Source organism: Mus pahari, chromosome 2 (assembly GCF_900095145.1).
Source record: "Mus pahari chromosome 2, PAHARI_EIJ_v1.1, whole genome shotgun sequence".
Classification (NCBI taxonomy): domain Eukaryota; kingdom Metazoa; phylum Chordata; class Mammalia; order Rodentia; family Muridae; genus Mus; species Mus pahari.
The window spans coordinates 29,825,404-29,838,515 of NC_034591.1; the positions used below are offsets into that span (position 1 = coordinate 29,825,404).

Here is a 13,112-nt window from a genome sequence, read left to right on the forward strand (position 1 = left end):
CACACACACACACACACACACAGTTGTTTTCAGAAAAATTTTATGCATTAAAAGAAATCAACATGATCTCTTAAATTATGGCCCATATTCAGTCCTTGGAAATGGTACAGTGACATTGTGTGTCACGTTTTTAAGCTTCTTTCTGCTGCTTCTGTGACCTCAGCCCTGTATCTGAGCATCTCTGAATCCTTGAGCCTGTGTTGAGGGCAGGGCTTGAAGCTCCCATTGTGGATTTTAGACAATTACCTAACCTTGCTCTGCTTCCTCATTGACATCACTTTTCATACCTCACAGGAGTATTGTTAGACTAATGTTTGAGACATGTTTTCAGAATCACAGTGAAAGGTATTAATTTGTAAGCATGTGTTAGTATTATAATTATTAGTCGTAATGGGGATGGTTGTTTAATGTGAATTTCTTCTAAGTATAGTGTCATATTTTCAAAGGACAATCTCTTTCTTTATGGCCAGATGTGGATACAATTAACCCTTTACCCTTTATTTTTGAAGATACTATTAGTCAATTATGTATGCAATTAGATGTGTATGCAGTTTTTGCCTGAATGACTAATTACAGCCTTGGTGAGAATCCTTTTGAAAATGCTGGCCTTTTGAATCTTGACTTCTCTGTCTCTGTAGTAAGCAATTTATGCTGCGCATCTTTTGGGGCCACACTGGCTCCTGAATATTGAGGAATTGCTTTTGCGGTTACTGGAGAAAGATTTTCACATTCTTAAAGCCCTGGCTTTGTATTTTGCCATCAGCCTAAAAGGCCTTTAACATGGTTCCATTTTCAAAAGTTTTATTGATTTTTTTTCTTTTAATCTTGACATTCAGCTGATTTTTCCACAGACTGCATTTTGTGAAGCAGGTTTTTCTATTGTAACTTTTCCCTGCTTGAAACCCCCATTTCCTTTCTGTCTCTTAATGCAAACATGCCCTCTTCCATCCCTTTCTTCAGTAGGGAGTAAGTAAGGAACAGATTAGCTGTTACCCTTTCATCCCATACATAGCCTAGTGACATTTTTATAGGGACCTTTAATGGCTATACTGTAACTTCCATTTCTATGGTGAGGAGGAAGCCTGTCTGATAAGGGATGGATAGGGCAGTGGTCTGTGAGTATAGCAGAAGATCATTAGCAGTCACTTTATTGATTTTTGTTTTTTAAGACCAGAGTCTTAAAGCAAACTAATGTCTGATTTGACTTAAGGCCCACTCCACAAGAAAGAACCCAGCACTGTTTGGGTAACCAAGAACTAGAACTAGATGGCCAGAAACCTAAGGTAAAACCAACAATATTGGTCTTAAAAAAAAAAAAAAATGAAGTGATTCCTACTAGTCTTCTGCTGTCCTCATAGATCAGTGCCTTATCCAGTCACCATCAGAGATGCTCTCTTTGGCAGCAGATAGGAACAGATGCAGAGTCCCACAGCCAGGTACTATTCAGATAAAGTCTAAATTGCTTTTCTCTATCCAATCTCTCTCCTCGGAGCTCAGGGAATCCTACAGAAGAGGAAATGGAAAGAGGTTAATAGCCAGAGGGGGTGGAGGCCACCAGAAGAACAAGGCCCTCTGAATCAACTAAGCAGAGCTCCCAAGGGCTCACAGAGACTGAAGCAGCAATCACAGGGCCTACATGGGTCTATACCAGGTCTTCCATGTATATAATATACCTATTAGCTTAGAATTTTTATAGTACTCCCAGCTGTGAGAATGAGTGGGTCCCTGACTCTTATGCCTGCTTTAGGCTCTTCCTTCTGTTGGGTTGCTGTAGCCAACTTCAATAAGAAAGTTTTTGCTTCATCTAATTATATTTTATTTTGTCATGTTTGGTTGTTATTTCTCAGAAGCCTATTCTTCTTAATGAGAAACAGAAAAGGAGTGGATCCAGAGGAACTGGGAGAAGTAGAGGGAGGGGAAACTGTTATCAGGATATGTTGTGTGAGGAAAGAATCGATTTTCAACAAAGATTTTTTAAAAAGAAATAAAAAAGAGAGAAAATGTGAAGAGACCAGGAAGCATTGATGTCCCAGAATCCTAAGGAACAGGGGACAGCCAGATTATACTGATATTTGCTACAGACATTACTTTTTATTTTGCTTAATCATTTATTTATTTGTTGTTTCTTTGTCAGGGTCTCCCTCTGTAGCCCTAGCTATCTTGGCTCTTACTCTGTAGTGGGCTTTGAACTCAGTGATTCTCCTGCCCTGGTCTCCCGTCATCAGGATCGTGGCTGTGAGCCACCACACCTGACTGGAGACATGTACTCTTCCTCGGTGTTCTGCACTGCTAATCATTCGGCTTGTATAATACCCTGCTACCACCAAGATGCAGTCAGAGGTGAGTAGAGGTGCAGGCTCTCAGACTTCCTAGGATCTAGAACAAACAGCTGACAATAAGAAAGGAACTTTCCCTGAAGACTGCAGTGAGTGTGGTCTAAAAGGTCACAGGGGTGTCTTGAAGGTAATGATCACATTAATTAAGACTATCAAAAATGGTTTTTGTCGTTAATTCTTAGAAAGTTTCTCTTCTAACAGCAACTAACATAGGTAGCCATCTGAAAGAAAAGAAAAATTGAATAAGAACTTGTTAATGACATTTTTATGTGAGTAAAAACATAAAGCTACCAATACACAACCAAGATCAGAGAAAAGCAATTGATTTAGGTAGAGTTGTAATTACATTGTAAAGCAAGTTAGAAGAGATATGAGTAGAATATCAGCTTTATGCCTCATAGCAGAAGGCCTTGAAAGATAGGTAGAAAATACATACTGTCAGCTGTCAGTATGACGCTGTTACATGGTTTTGATAGATAGTGCCAGAGCCATGATATGAAATTGAACAGGCCCCAAATTGTCAGATGAGCAGCACAGTGATAGACCACAAGAAAGGAGATGTGTTAGAGATATTCCCAAAATTAAAACCAGAGTCTTCTCTGCCTAGGAGTGGAAGGACCAGGGATTACACATATGGGGATACTGGGATGTTAGCACTTCTTAGTGTTGGCAACAGTCCTTTCAGAGATGGGAGACAAATGACACACTGTCAGATGGCTAGAAAGGGTGTAGCTGAGTGATAGAGCACTTGCCTGAAATCCAAGGTAGTCTGAATTCCATCCCCAGCACTGAATAGAGGGAGGTGGTCAGTAAGAAAGAGGCAAATAACTTTAATTGAAATAGGGATGGTGTAAAGAAGATTACAGGAATGAGAGACCTACCAGTGCTTTGGTAATTGTGCACCGTGACACATTTAAGCACATATACTGAGGTGGCAAGATAGAAAGCACATTTCTGAAAACTTAGAACTTCTGTGTTATGGAAAGGCATGCACATTCACTAACTGAGCAAAAACACGCCTCTGCATGTGCTTCAAACTAGCTACAGCACCTAGAACATGGTGACTGTCTTCTTAGATTTTATGTGACATGCTTACAGTGAGAACAGCAGAGTACACAGGCTTCTCACACTTGAGCTTATTAATTTAACTCACTCTAATGCTGGTTTCCAAGAGTGTGCATGGCTAATCTGTGGTGCCTCAACCTAGAGACTATGGAGCTCCGGTACTGTATCTCTCTCAATCCCAAGTAACCTGTTAGGATTCTGTCAGCCACACCATTTTATTCTCTTTCCAGTCTTTTTGTGTTTTCAAGTTTTTCATATCATCAGGTAAGGATTTAATCAGTTTTTGCTGCTATAACAAAATACCAAAGATTAGATAGCTTAAACAGCAAATTGTTTTTCCTCAGAGTTGTTAAGGCTGGTCAGTCCCAGACTAAGATTCTGCCACCTCCTTTTTATGAGGCTTCTTGCCAGTTGCTACTTATTCATAGTATGCTGTTTCTTCATAGAACAGAGAGCACTGTGCCTTACTTTCATAAAGTCACTAATGTCATCATTAGGGACTCTCCCTCATGGTTTCATCTCTTCTTCATTCCTGGAGGGCCATCTCCACATGCAGTTTCATCGGTATCTGAGTCTGTAGAGTAGGAATTATTTGGGGATTGAGGAAGGGATACATATGATGCATTCCCAAAGAAAAGAGTAAATCCGTGATCTAGGAAGGTGCTGTCACTATGAAAAGACAATCTCTCCTTAGCATTTACTTTTAAATAGTATGTAACCACCATATGGTAAGCGACTTGTAAATATCCATTCTTCCCTTCTGTTTCTAAGGGAATCTGTAGTAGAAATGCACACAGCATTATGAAATCAAATTTGACAGTTTGTGATGCAGGAAAAAATTTTAATTGTTTGTGGTGGTAAGGATTGAATTCAGTTGTTTGCATATGATATGCAAACCCTGTACTACTGACATATATCCCCAAATCCACCAGAGATAATCTTGAATGTGGTTTCTGGAGAGTGACACCACACTTGTATATGCAGAAAGCAATTTTCCATTTTTTTAAACCCATTTTACTTAGGAGATATTTCTGAAATTTGTTTAAAATTATTTTGCTTTACTCCAAGGTATTGAATAAATCTGATATTTATGAAAAGGTTTTATCTCTTTAATGTAGACACTTAGACTTTGATTTTTCAATCTAAATAATCTATTCTAAACTTCATGAATTAAATGCTTAGTAATGGTTTTTCTTAGTTATTTGAAAATTTCCTAACTGTGTTTATACAGAGCTTTTCCTACCAAGCCAACTTTGTGTCCTTGCCTTTTTTTTTTTTTTTTTGAATATTGGTTTTGCATGATGTCATTTATAAGAGACTCTTCGCTTCAGCATGTTGCTCTGTTGCTTTGTCCCTGGTGAATGGAAATTGGTGCCAGAGTGACTACCACTTGGCTGGTCATTTTTACTTTTGGCTTTGTTGGATGTAAAAATATTCTTTGATAGTGGATTATTCATACTTCTTTTATTAGAATCAGACTCACTTTAATTAAAAGACTTATGTCTTGGTGGAAAGGTATTAATTTATTGTTGAAACTTAATATATGAATGCTCTATTTCGGTCATTTCCCCTTCTCTCTCCTCCCTCTAATGCTTCTCATATCCTCCCCCTCAAACTCATGACCTCTTCTTTGTACATATATACGTATAAACTTACGAGAGCAACCCGCTGAGTCCCTTTAGTGTTGTTTATGTGTGTATGTGTTCAGGTCTGATGATGTGGCATTAGACTGATTCTCCCTCCTTTCAGAAAGCATCCATTATCTGTAGCTCTTCATGTGCTGGTAGGGCCTTTTGAGACTTTCCCTGTCTACATTGTCATGTCAGGTCTCATTTAGGGGATCGTCTTGTTAAGATTTCAGCAAAGTACCTTTCCTGTCCTATAGAAGACACTAGCTCACAGCATATGTCCTCTAGACCTTACATCTATCTCCTCTTCTGTGCTGTTCCCTTAGCCTTGGATGTGGGGGTTGTGCTATAGATGTACCAGGTAGGGCTAGGCAAATGGCCAGGTCTCTGCATTTTGATGAATTGTGGTTGTCTGTGAAATTCTCCAGGTGCATTGGTAACACTTAAATCCTGGGCATGAACAGTCATCTAATCAAACTTAAGGCCTCCTCAATAGGAGGGAATTCATACCCAGTATGGTAAACTTGCCCTACTCTCTGTGGCTCGTAAGCTTGTGAACACCAGACGAGAACCTGCTCCTTCCACTTCCCTAAACCAGTATGATTGCATTCTGAGTACTTTTCCTTATGTCCACAGGTAAGTGTAGCTCTCACCCCTGATCAAAGGCACCTCATTTTGTCAGTGGAGCCTAGTAAGTGCTTTGTAGGAGGGTTTTCTCATTAAACAGTATGTCTGCACTCAGGGTAGGGACACATATCTGCAACCCTATCACATGGGAGGCAGCAGCAGCACTGCTGGGAAGTTGAGGCTTGCCTGGGCTACAGAGCTCAATTGCCAGACCAGCCAGGGCTATATGATAAGATCCTGTCTCAAAAGTATTTTAAATAACCTGTAAAATAATATCTATACATAAAAATATTTTGCTGTTTGTCATATAATTTAATGTATATATTAAATATACATTAGTAATAATATTAATAGTTATATGGAAATATTAAATAACATATATTGTACATTTAATATTGAAATATTCATTGTAGTAGTAATTATATAGTAACATAATTTATATTATATACTCTGTGCTAGGTAATATATATTACAAAGACTCAAATACTTTTTAAATGGATGAATATGGGTTACCTGTAAAAATTGAAATTGTTATCTAAATACTTGAGACCAAATTTCTTTAGGCCCCCTAGTGTCTTTATATATAATTATAAGATGCTTAACAACTTTTCATTTGACAATCATCTTTTGATGTAATTCAACCAAAATTAATTAAAGACAATGAAGAATTTATGAACGTGCTACTAGAATAAAAAAGAAATTGAGAATTTTCTGATACTCTTTGGAATCAATAATATGTATATTAGTGCCTTTAAAAATAGCATTATCCATGCATAGTAATTCATCCTTTTAATCCCAGCATCAGGAGGTAAATGAATTTCTGTAAGTTCAAGGCCAGCCTAGTCTATACAACAAGATCTTGGACAACTGGTCCTCCATAGAGAGATCCTGTCTCAAAAATCAGAAATAAACAAATAAATAAATGTGACATCTAAAATTTTAATAGTCTATCTTTTTTTGATAATTGATTTTAGTAAAGTCTGTTGAACTAAAATATATCAAGATAAACATAATTAATCTGTGCTTTACCATCTCAAAAGTTAAATAAGAAAAAGTACATAAGAGTAATGTTTTCTAAAAGATGCTACATTGTGGCAATTTTAATACATTGCAGTAAAACTGGTAATTGGGTTGAAGTGTAGTTCACATAAGAAGTCTCCAATTCATGCATCATTCTTGTGTCTAAAGTGTACACAGCTTGGTTAAAAGTATTAATCATATCTACAAATACATCATTCTACCAAGGTAGAGAAAAATCAGATGTCACTGTGGTGCTTCCCGACATCCCATAGAATGTGTGCTGAGGTAAGCTCACTCTGTGAATGCTCACTTGGTATTTCAGTAGTTATCTTTCGGGTGCTGTTAATGGAAAGGAGGGAAAGCTTTGTGAAATCTTGCTTACTTAGAGTACACCTTTGGTCCACACCATCTGGTTTAGAAAATAGGAAATCATTATACAGAATGTAATTGGTTCTTTATTATCCAGTCCTTGAACATAAAGGAAAAGATGGTGAGAAAGTCAAGTCTTTCAGGTTTTTTTTTTTAAAAAGGTAGATTATCACTATTTCTTAAGGAGTGAATTTTTTTAAATGATATATATTTTGACAATTCACACCTTTCCTGCCAGCTCTATTTAAACTTCATTCTCATTTGGTTAAAAAGAATAAAATCATTTCACTTGTCCCCTCTGCCGGATTCTTGTGGTGATATTAGTCTTTCCTTCAGTTGTGGTCAGACTCTGTATTTGGCTTCTCAGAGTACCAGGCTTCCTGTAAACTGAGAGGTAATGCTGAGCGCAGAGGCCCTGTCTGACATCTTTCCATTTTATTATTAGATAGGAAGGTGGTGATAACATAATAGAGCAGAGGGTTCCAGAAGCTATGTTAAATAGTCAAATAGCAAACAAATAGCCTTGTCTGTTAGCACATCTGCTTCTCACAGTATTTCAGAGAAAGAGCTGCTGAAACACAGGAGAGCTTGTCTGAGGCCTCACAGTTGAGGAGATTTATGCTGCTGTATTTATGTTTTCTTTCCTACAGTTGAGCACAGTACAGAGGTAGTTGTGGGATATAAGCATAGAGGGCCACACAGAATAAAATACTGTGCATGCCAAGTGGTAGGCTATAAACTGTGGTTCCAGTGGGCTGGGAGAAGTATATGGTTTGGCACCCTTTGACCCAGCCTCATGACAGGGATCCATCCCTCTGCAGTAGTGAATGTATGTCAGGTGGTCTGCTGCATCCCACGGTTCAATAGAGTGCACAGGGACAGTGCTCTGTTGACTGCACCACTTAGTAGGAGAACAGACCAGAAACTAAACTGAGTGCAGATGGGTTAGTGACACAGTGACAGGGCAAGAGCAGCAAAGGGAAGAATGAAGAATGTGTGCTGGGAGCTGGGGATGACTGTAGGGAAGAGGGGATCCATGCTGAGGTAGAGGAGCTAGAACAGGGTCTCCGTTTATGTGGGTGTTTGCGAGCTACAAGAGTTTACATAAGTCAGGCAAAGATTCAAAAGCCTGAAAACATCACTTTTTGATGCTGTTCTACAGGCAGAAACCCCTTCATATTCATTATAAGTCCATGCAACTACTCAGGAACAATTTGCCACTATTGATTTAATATAAAGATGCAGGTTTTAAGTAAATCTTAGAGGAGTTGTTGTTAAAGTCCTACAAACCCTTTTTTAATGTGTTAGGAAAGAATTCTGTCTAACTTTAGTAGATACAATAGGTGGAATTTTCCATATATTATACAGATTAACATTTAATCATGAAACTATTACATCATTATTTCTGATATTTCCAATAATTGAGATCCCCTAGTAATCTGATACATGACATCATCCATTTTAAAAATGCATGAAGAAGCTCTTAATCAGAAATTTTATATCATTCTTTTATTTGAGCTTAAATTTCTTTTTTTTCTTTTTTTAACTTATTTTATTAGATATTTTCTTCATTTACATTTCAAATGCTATCCCGATTGTCCCCTATACCCTCCCCCCACCCTGCTCCCCTGCCCACCCACTCCCACTTCTTGGCCCTGGCATATAGAGTTTGCAAGACCAGGGGCATCTCTTCCCAACGATGGCTGACTAGGCCACCTTCTGCTATATATGCAGCTAGAGACACGAGCTCTGGGGGTACTGATTAGTTCATATTGTTGTTTCCCCTATAGGGTTGCAAACCCCTTCAGTTCCTTGGGTAATTTCTCTAGCTCCTCCATTGGGGTCCCTGTGTTCTATCCTATAGATGACTGTGGGCATCCACTTCTATATTTGCCAGGCATTGGCATAGCCTCACTGAGATAGCTATATCAGTGTCCTTTCAGCAAGATCTTGCTGGCATATGCAATAGCGTCTGCGTTTGGTGACTGATTATGGGATGGACCCCCGGGTGGGGCAGTCTCTGGATGGTCCATCCTTTCGTCTTAGCTCCAAACTTTGTCTCTGCTACTTCTTTCATGGGTATTTTATTCCCTATTTTAGGGAGGAGTGAAGTATCCACGTGTTAGTCTTCCTTATTCTTGATTTTCTTGTGTTTTGGAGATTGTATCTTGGGTGTTCTAGGTTTCTGGGCTAATATCCACTTATCAGTGAGTGCATATCAAGTGAGTTCTTTTGTGATTGGGTTACCTCACTCAGGATGATGAGCTTAAATTTCTATCCACTTCCAACAAAATTATATTCTGTATTTTGAGAGTCTTTTGCTGATTCCTATCATAGTATGTTCTGTGATGAGCTAACAGAATATCTTGGTGAGGGTAACTTATAAAGAACAGAAGAAACATATAAAGAAAATGACTTCCTTCTGTTCTAAGAAGCCAGGAAGTCTGATCTCAGAAAGCTTATTCCCAAAGAGCATTCTCGGCGGTGCCACTGTGTTGCAAGAGCAGGACAAGAAAGTGCATGAAGCCTGCTAGTGAGGACCACCTCGTGTTTGTAGCAGACTGGCAACAGTCACTCCCAACATGATGGCGTTAAATCCACTCTGCCTTCATGACCCAACCGTCTCTTAAGGACACCACCTTTGAAATAGTTTGCAATGACATTCATATTTTCCATAATCCCTGATGGGCATATATACCACAAAAAATTTCATATTTATTAGCAACAAAAATTAATGTCAGAATCTTTTCAAACATTACATTTGCCATGACCCTAGGGTCCAGTGTTAAAAAAACTTCTTTTAATTCACATTTTGATTGTTAGTAGTCCATAATTAATCAAAGCAATGTGAATACTTTCTACTTCTGATGATGATTAAACATGAAAATTTTTTTAATGGCATCTTCTATCACAATGTGATAAGAGTGATTTTTCTTCCCTGAGTTCTATATCGGCGTGTGATGCCTAGAATGATGTCAGTAAGTGGAGTGGCATACAGAGTATTTTACTTAGTATAGGTAAAATTATTTGTAGCAGAATCTACATTTTGTCCAAGATCACCTAAATATCATAGGGAGATTAAATTATTTTTAAAGAATGTAAGCTTATGATAAAATTTGGCAGAAGACACAACTTAATTCTTTTATTGTATTAGTTTGAGGGCCACTATCCCTATCACCTGAGCCTAGAGCCCTGCCATCACAAAAGGGGACTGTGCCCAGCTGATTGCCGTTCTTTCTGTGACTGCCTCTGTTGGGGGATCTCATATGAGTGAAATCTCACAGTATGCAGTGCCTGCCTCTCCCTCTTAGGCACGATGCTTTTAGCTTATTCATTCCCATCCTTTTAGTGTTTTAGCACTGTGTAATATTCTTGTATGTGGATAGAGTACCTTTATTTATCTGTTCATCACTTCCTGAGAACCAGATCATTTCTACTTTGGGCTCTTCAAATGATATTACTATGAAAAGCTGTATGAAAATGTTAATTTTGATATCTGTTAGGAGGGAATTGCTGGATTTTGTGTAGCTCCGTGATTAACCACTTGAGAAACTGTCAGACTTGTTTTCCAAAGTGGCTACACCGTTTATGTTTCTACCAGCAGTGTGGGAGAGTACTAATTTCTCCACTTCCTGGCCAACAGTTGTAATTATATGGCATTTTGATTACAACTCCAAGGTGTGAAGTCATATCTTACTGTGGTTTTCATTTGAATTTCCTGATGACTAGAGACCTACATTTGCTTACTGGTTTGTTTTGGTTTGTTTTTCACATCTGCTTGGGAGAAATGTCTATTCAGAGCCTCTCTTTATTCAATAAGTTCTTTTTATTATTAAGATTTTTAAAAATACACATGTGGGTTGGGAAAATGCCTTAGTAGTTAAGAGCATTTGCTGCCTTTGTGACGGTCCATGGGCCTCAGGCACATACATGGTGCATAGATATACGTACAGACAAACACGCCCCCACATGAAAGCAAAACTCTTTAAAATATGCAGATGTAATTCCTGTACCAAATGCATGGCTTGAAAACATTTCATCTGTTCTGTGTGCTGCCTTTCTACAGTCTTGATAGTATGCTTATTAGCACAGTTTACAATTTTAAAGACATTCCCTTTAATATTTTTATTATTTTATATGTATGTCTGTCTTGCCCGCATGTATGTCTGTGTGCCATTTTTGTGTCTGTTGCTGCCTAGAAGGCCAGAAGAGGGTCAGCTCCTCAGGAACGGCGTTACAGACAGGCGTGAACCAGCATGTGGGTGCTGGGAATTGAACCTGGGTCTTCAGGAATCACTCTCCAGCTGCTGTGATCTTCAGGAAGCGCTCTCCAGCTGCCATGATGAAATGCTATAATCAGCCCTTCTGTTGGTTTTGTTTGTGTTGGGTGGCATAGCTAAAGTCCATTGTGAAACTGAAGGTCATGAAGATTTACTTCTACATTGTTTTCTAACAGTTTTATAGTTTAGTTTTCATGGGACTTTGATTCATTTTGACCTAGTATTTTAATATGATGTGATACAGGCCACCAATTTTTTTCCATATGAATAAAAAGCTTCTTCAGTGTTAAATACTGGGGGAAAAAAAAATCTTCCTCCATGGTGCAGTGCACTCTGGTGACAACACATGTGACTGTTGTCACTTGGGTTTATTTCCAGACTTTGACTTCTATTCCATTGATTGGATTTCTCACCCTTATGTCAAAGAACACTCTTGACAACTGGAATTTTGAAATCATAAGTCTCAGTTTTGTTTTACTTTTCCACAATTTTTAGTGATTCATGGTCTGTAGTTATTTGATATGCACTTTAGAATCTCTTGCAAGAACTCCACTGTCGTTCTGAAAGGAATTGTGCAGATGCTGAAGCTCCATTCAAGGAGCCCCTCCATCTGAGCAGCTTTATGTTTTGATGCCTGAATGTGGGATGCTTTTCTGTCTACTTAAGGCCTTAATTTCTTTTCAGAATCCCTTATAGTTTTCAGAATGTAAATTTTGTGCTTCTATTAAAGGGTTCCTAAATATTTAGAATTGACTTTGATGGCATTATGAATGCATTTTTATCTCACTTTCATTCCTGGGTTGTTCATGACAATGTACAGGCATATATTTATGTGCCACTTAACAAGAATGTGTTCTGTAAGCTGCATCATTAGGTGCTGGGAAACATCAAGTGTTCAAACTGCTGATATGAGCCACTCCATAGCTAAGCTGTGCAGTGTAGCCTGTTGATGCTAGGCTGCAAATCTACCCAGTATGCTACTAGTGTTGAATTGTGTTGGCAGTTAAAACACATCAACATGTCTAGACATCAAAAAGGCACATCAAAAGCACAGTGTCAACATTTTAAAATTATATCCCTCACCATGCATGGAGAGTACAGAACTGGAAGTTCCTCTGTGTGAGGCACCGAGTGAGTAACCTTGTGCCTGACTGTTCCTCCATAGGCTGTAACAGCTCTGTGCATTTCCTATGACATATGGATTCCAGTAGTTTTCATCAATGAAAATTAACCTTAGCCTACTATAACATTTTGCGTTATACACCTTTATTTTCGTGCCTTTGTAATAACATTAAAATACACACACTGTAGCTTTCTCAGGCACTGTTCTGCTGCTTTGAGGAGACACCATGACTAAGTCAACTCTTGAAAAAGAAAGAACCTTAATTAGGGGCTTGCTTACAGTTTGGGAGGGCTGGTCTATGATCTTCATGGTGGGAAGAAGGCAGACAAGGCACTAGAGAAGTAGAGCTCGAAGCTGATGTACAGGCAGGAGAGGGAGAGGCAGTATACTTCTGTGGACCCCAGAGCCCACATCCTCCCAACAAGGATATGACTACTCCAACATGGCCACACCTCCTAAATCCTCCACACCTGAGGACTAAACATGCAAATCAAAAAGCCAGTGGGATCAAGAATTGACATATGGGACCTCATAAAATTGCAAAGCTTCTGTAAGGCAAAAGACACTATCAACAAGACAAAAAGGCCACCAACAGATTGGGAAAGGATTTTTACCAATCCTAAATCTGATAGAGGACTAATATCCAATATATACAAAGAGCTCA

The 13,112-nt window shown here is 38.6% G+C and overlaps 1 protein-coding gene across 1 annotated transcript in view; it reads left to right on the forward strand.

Annotated features, from left to right (window-relative positions):
* The window catches only part of Umad1 (UBAP1-MVB12-associated (UMA) domain containing 1), a 171,078-nt gene that overhangs the window by 139,941 nt on the left and 18,025 nt on the right, over window positions 1–13,112 (forward strand). The gene's annotated exons all lie outside the window — the stretch shown is intronic.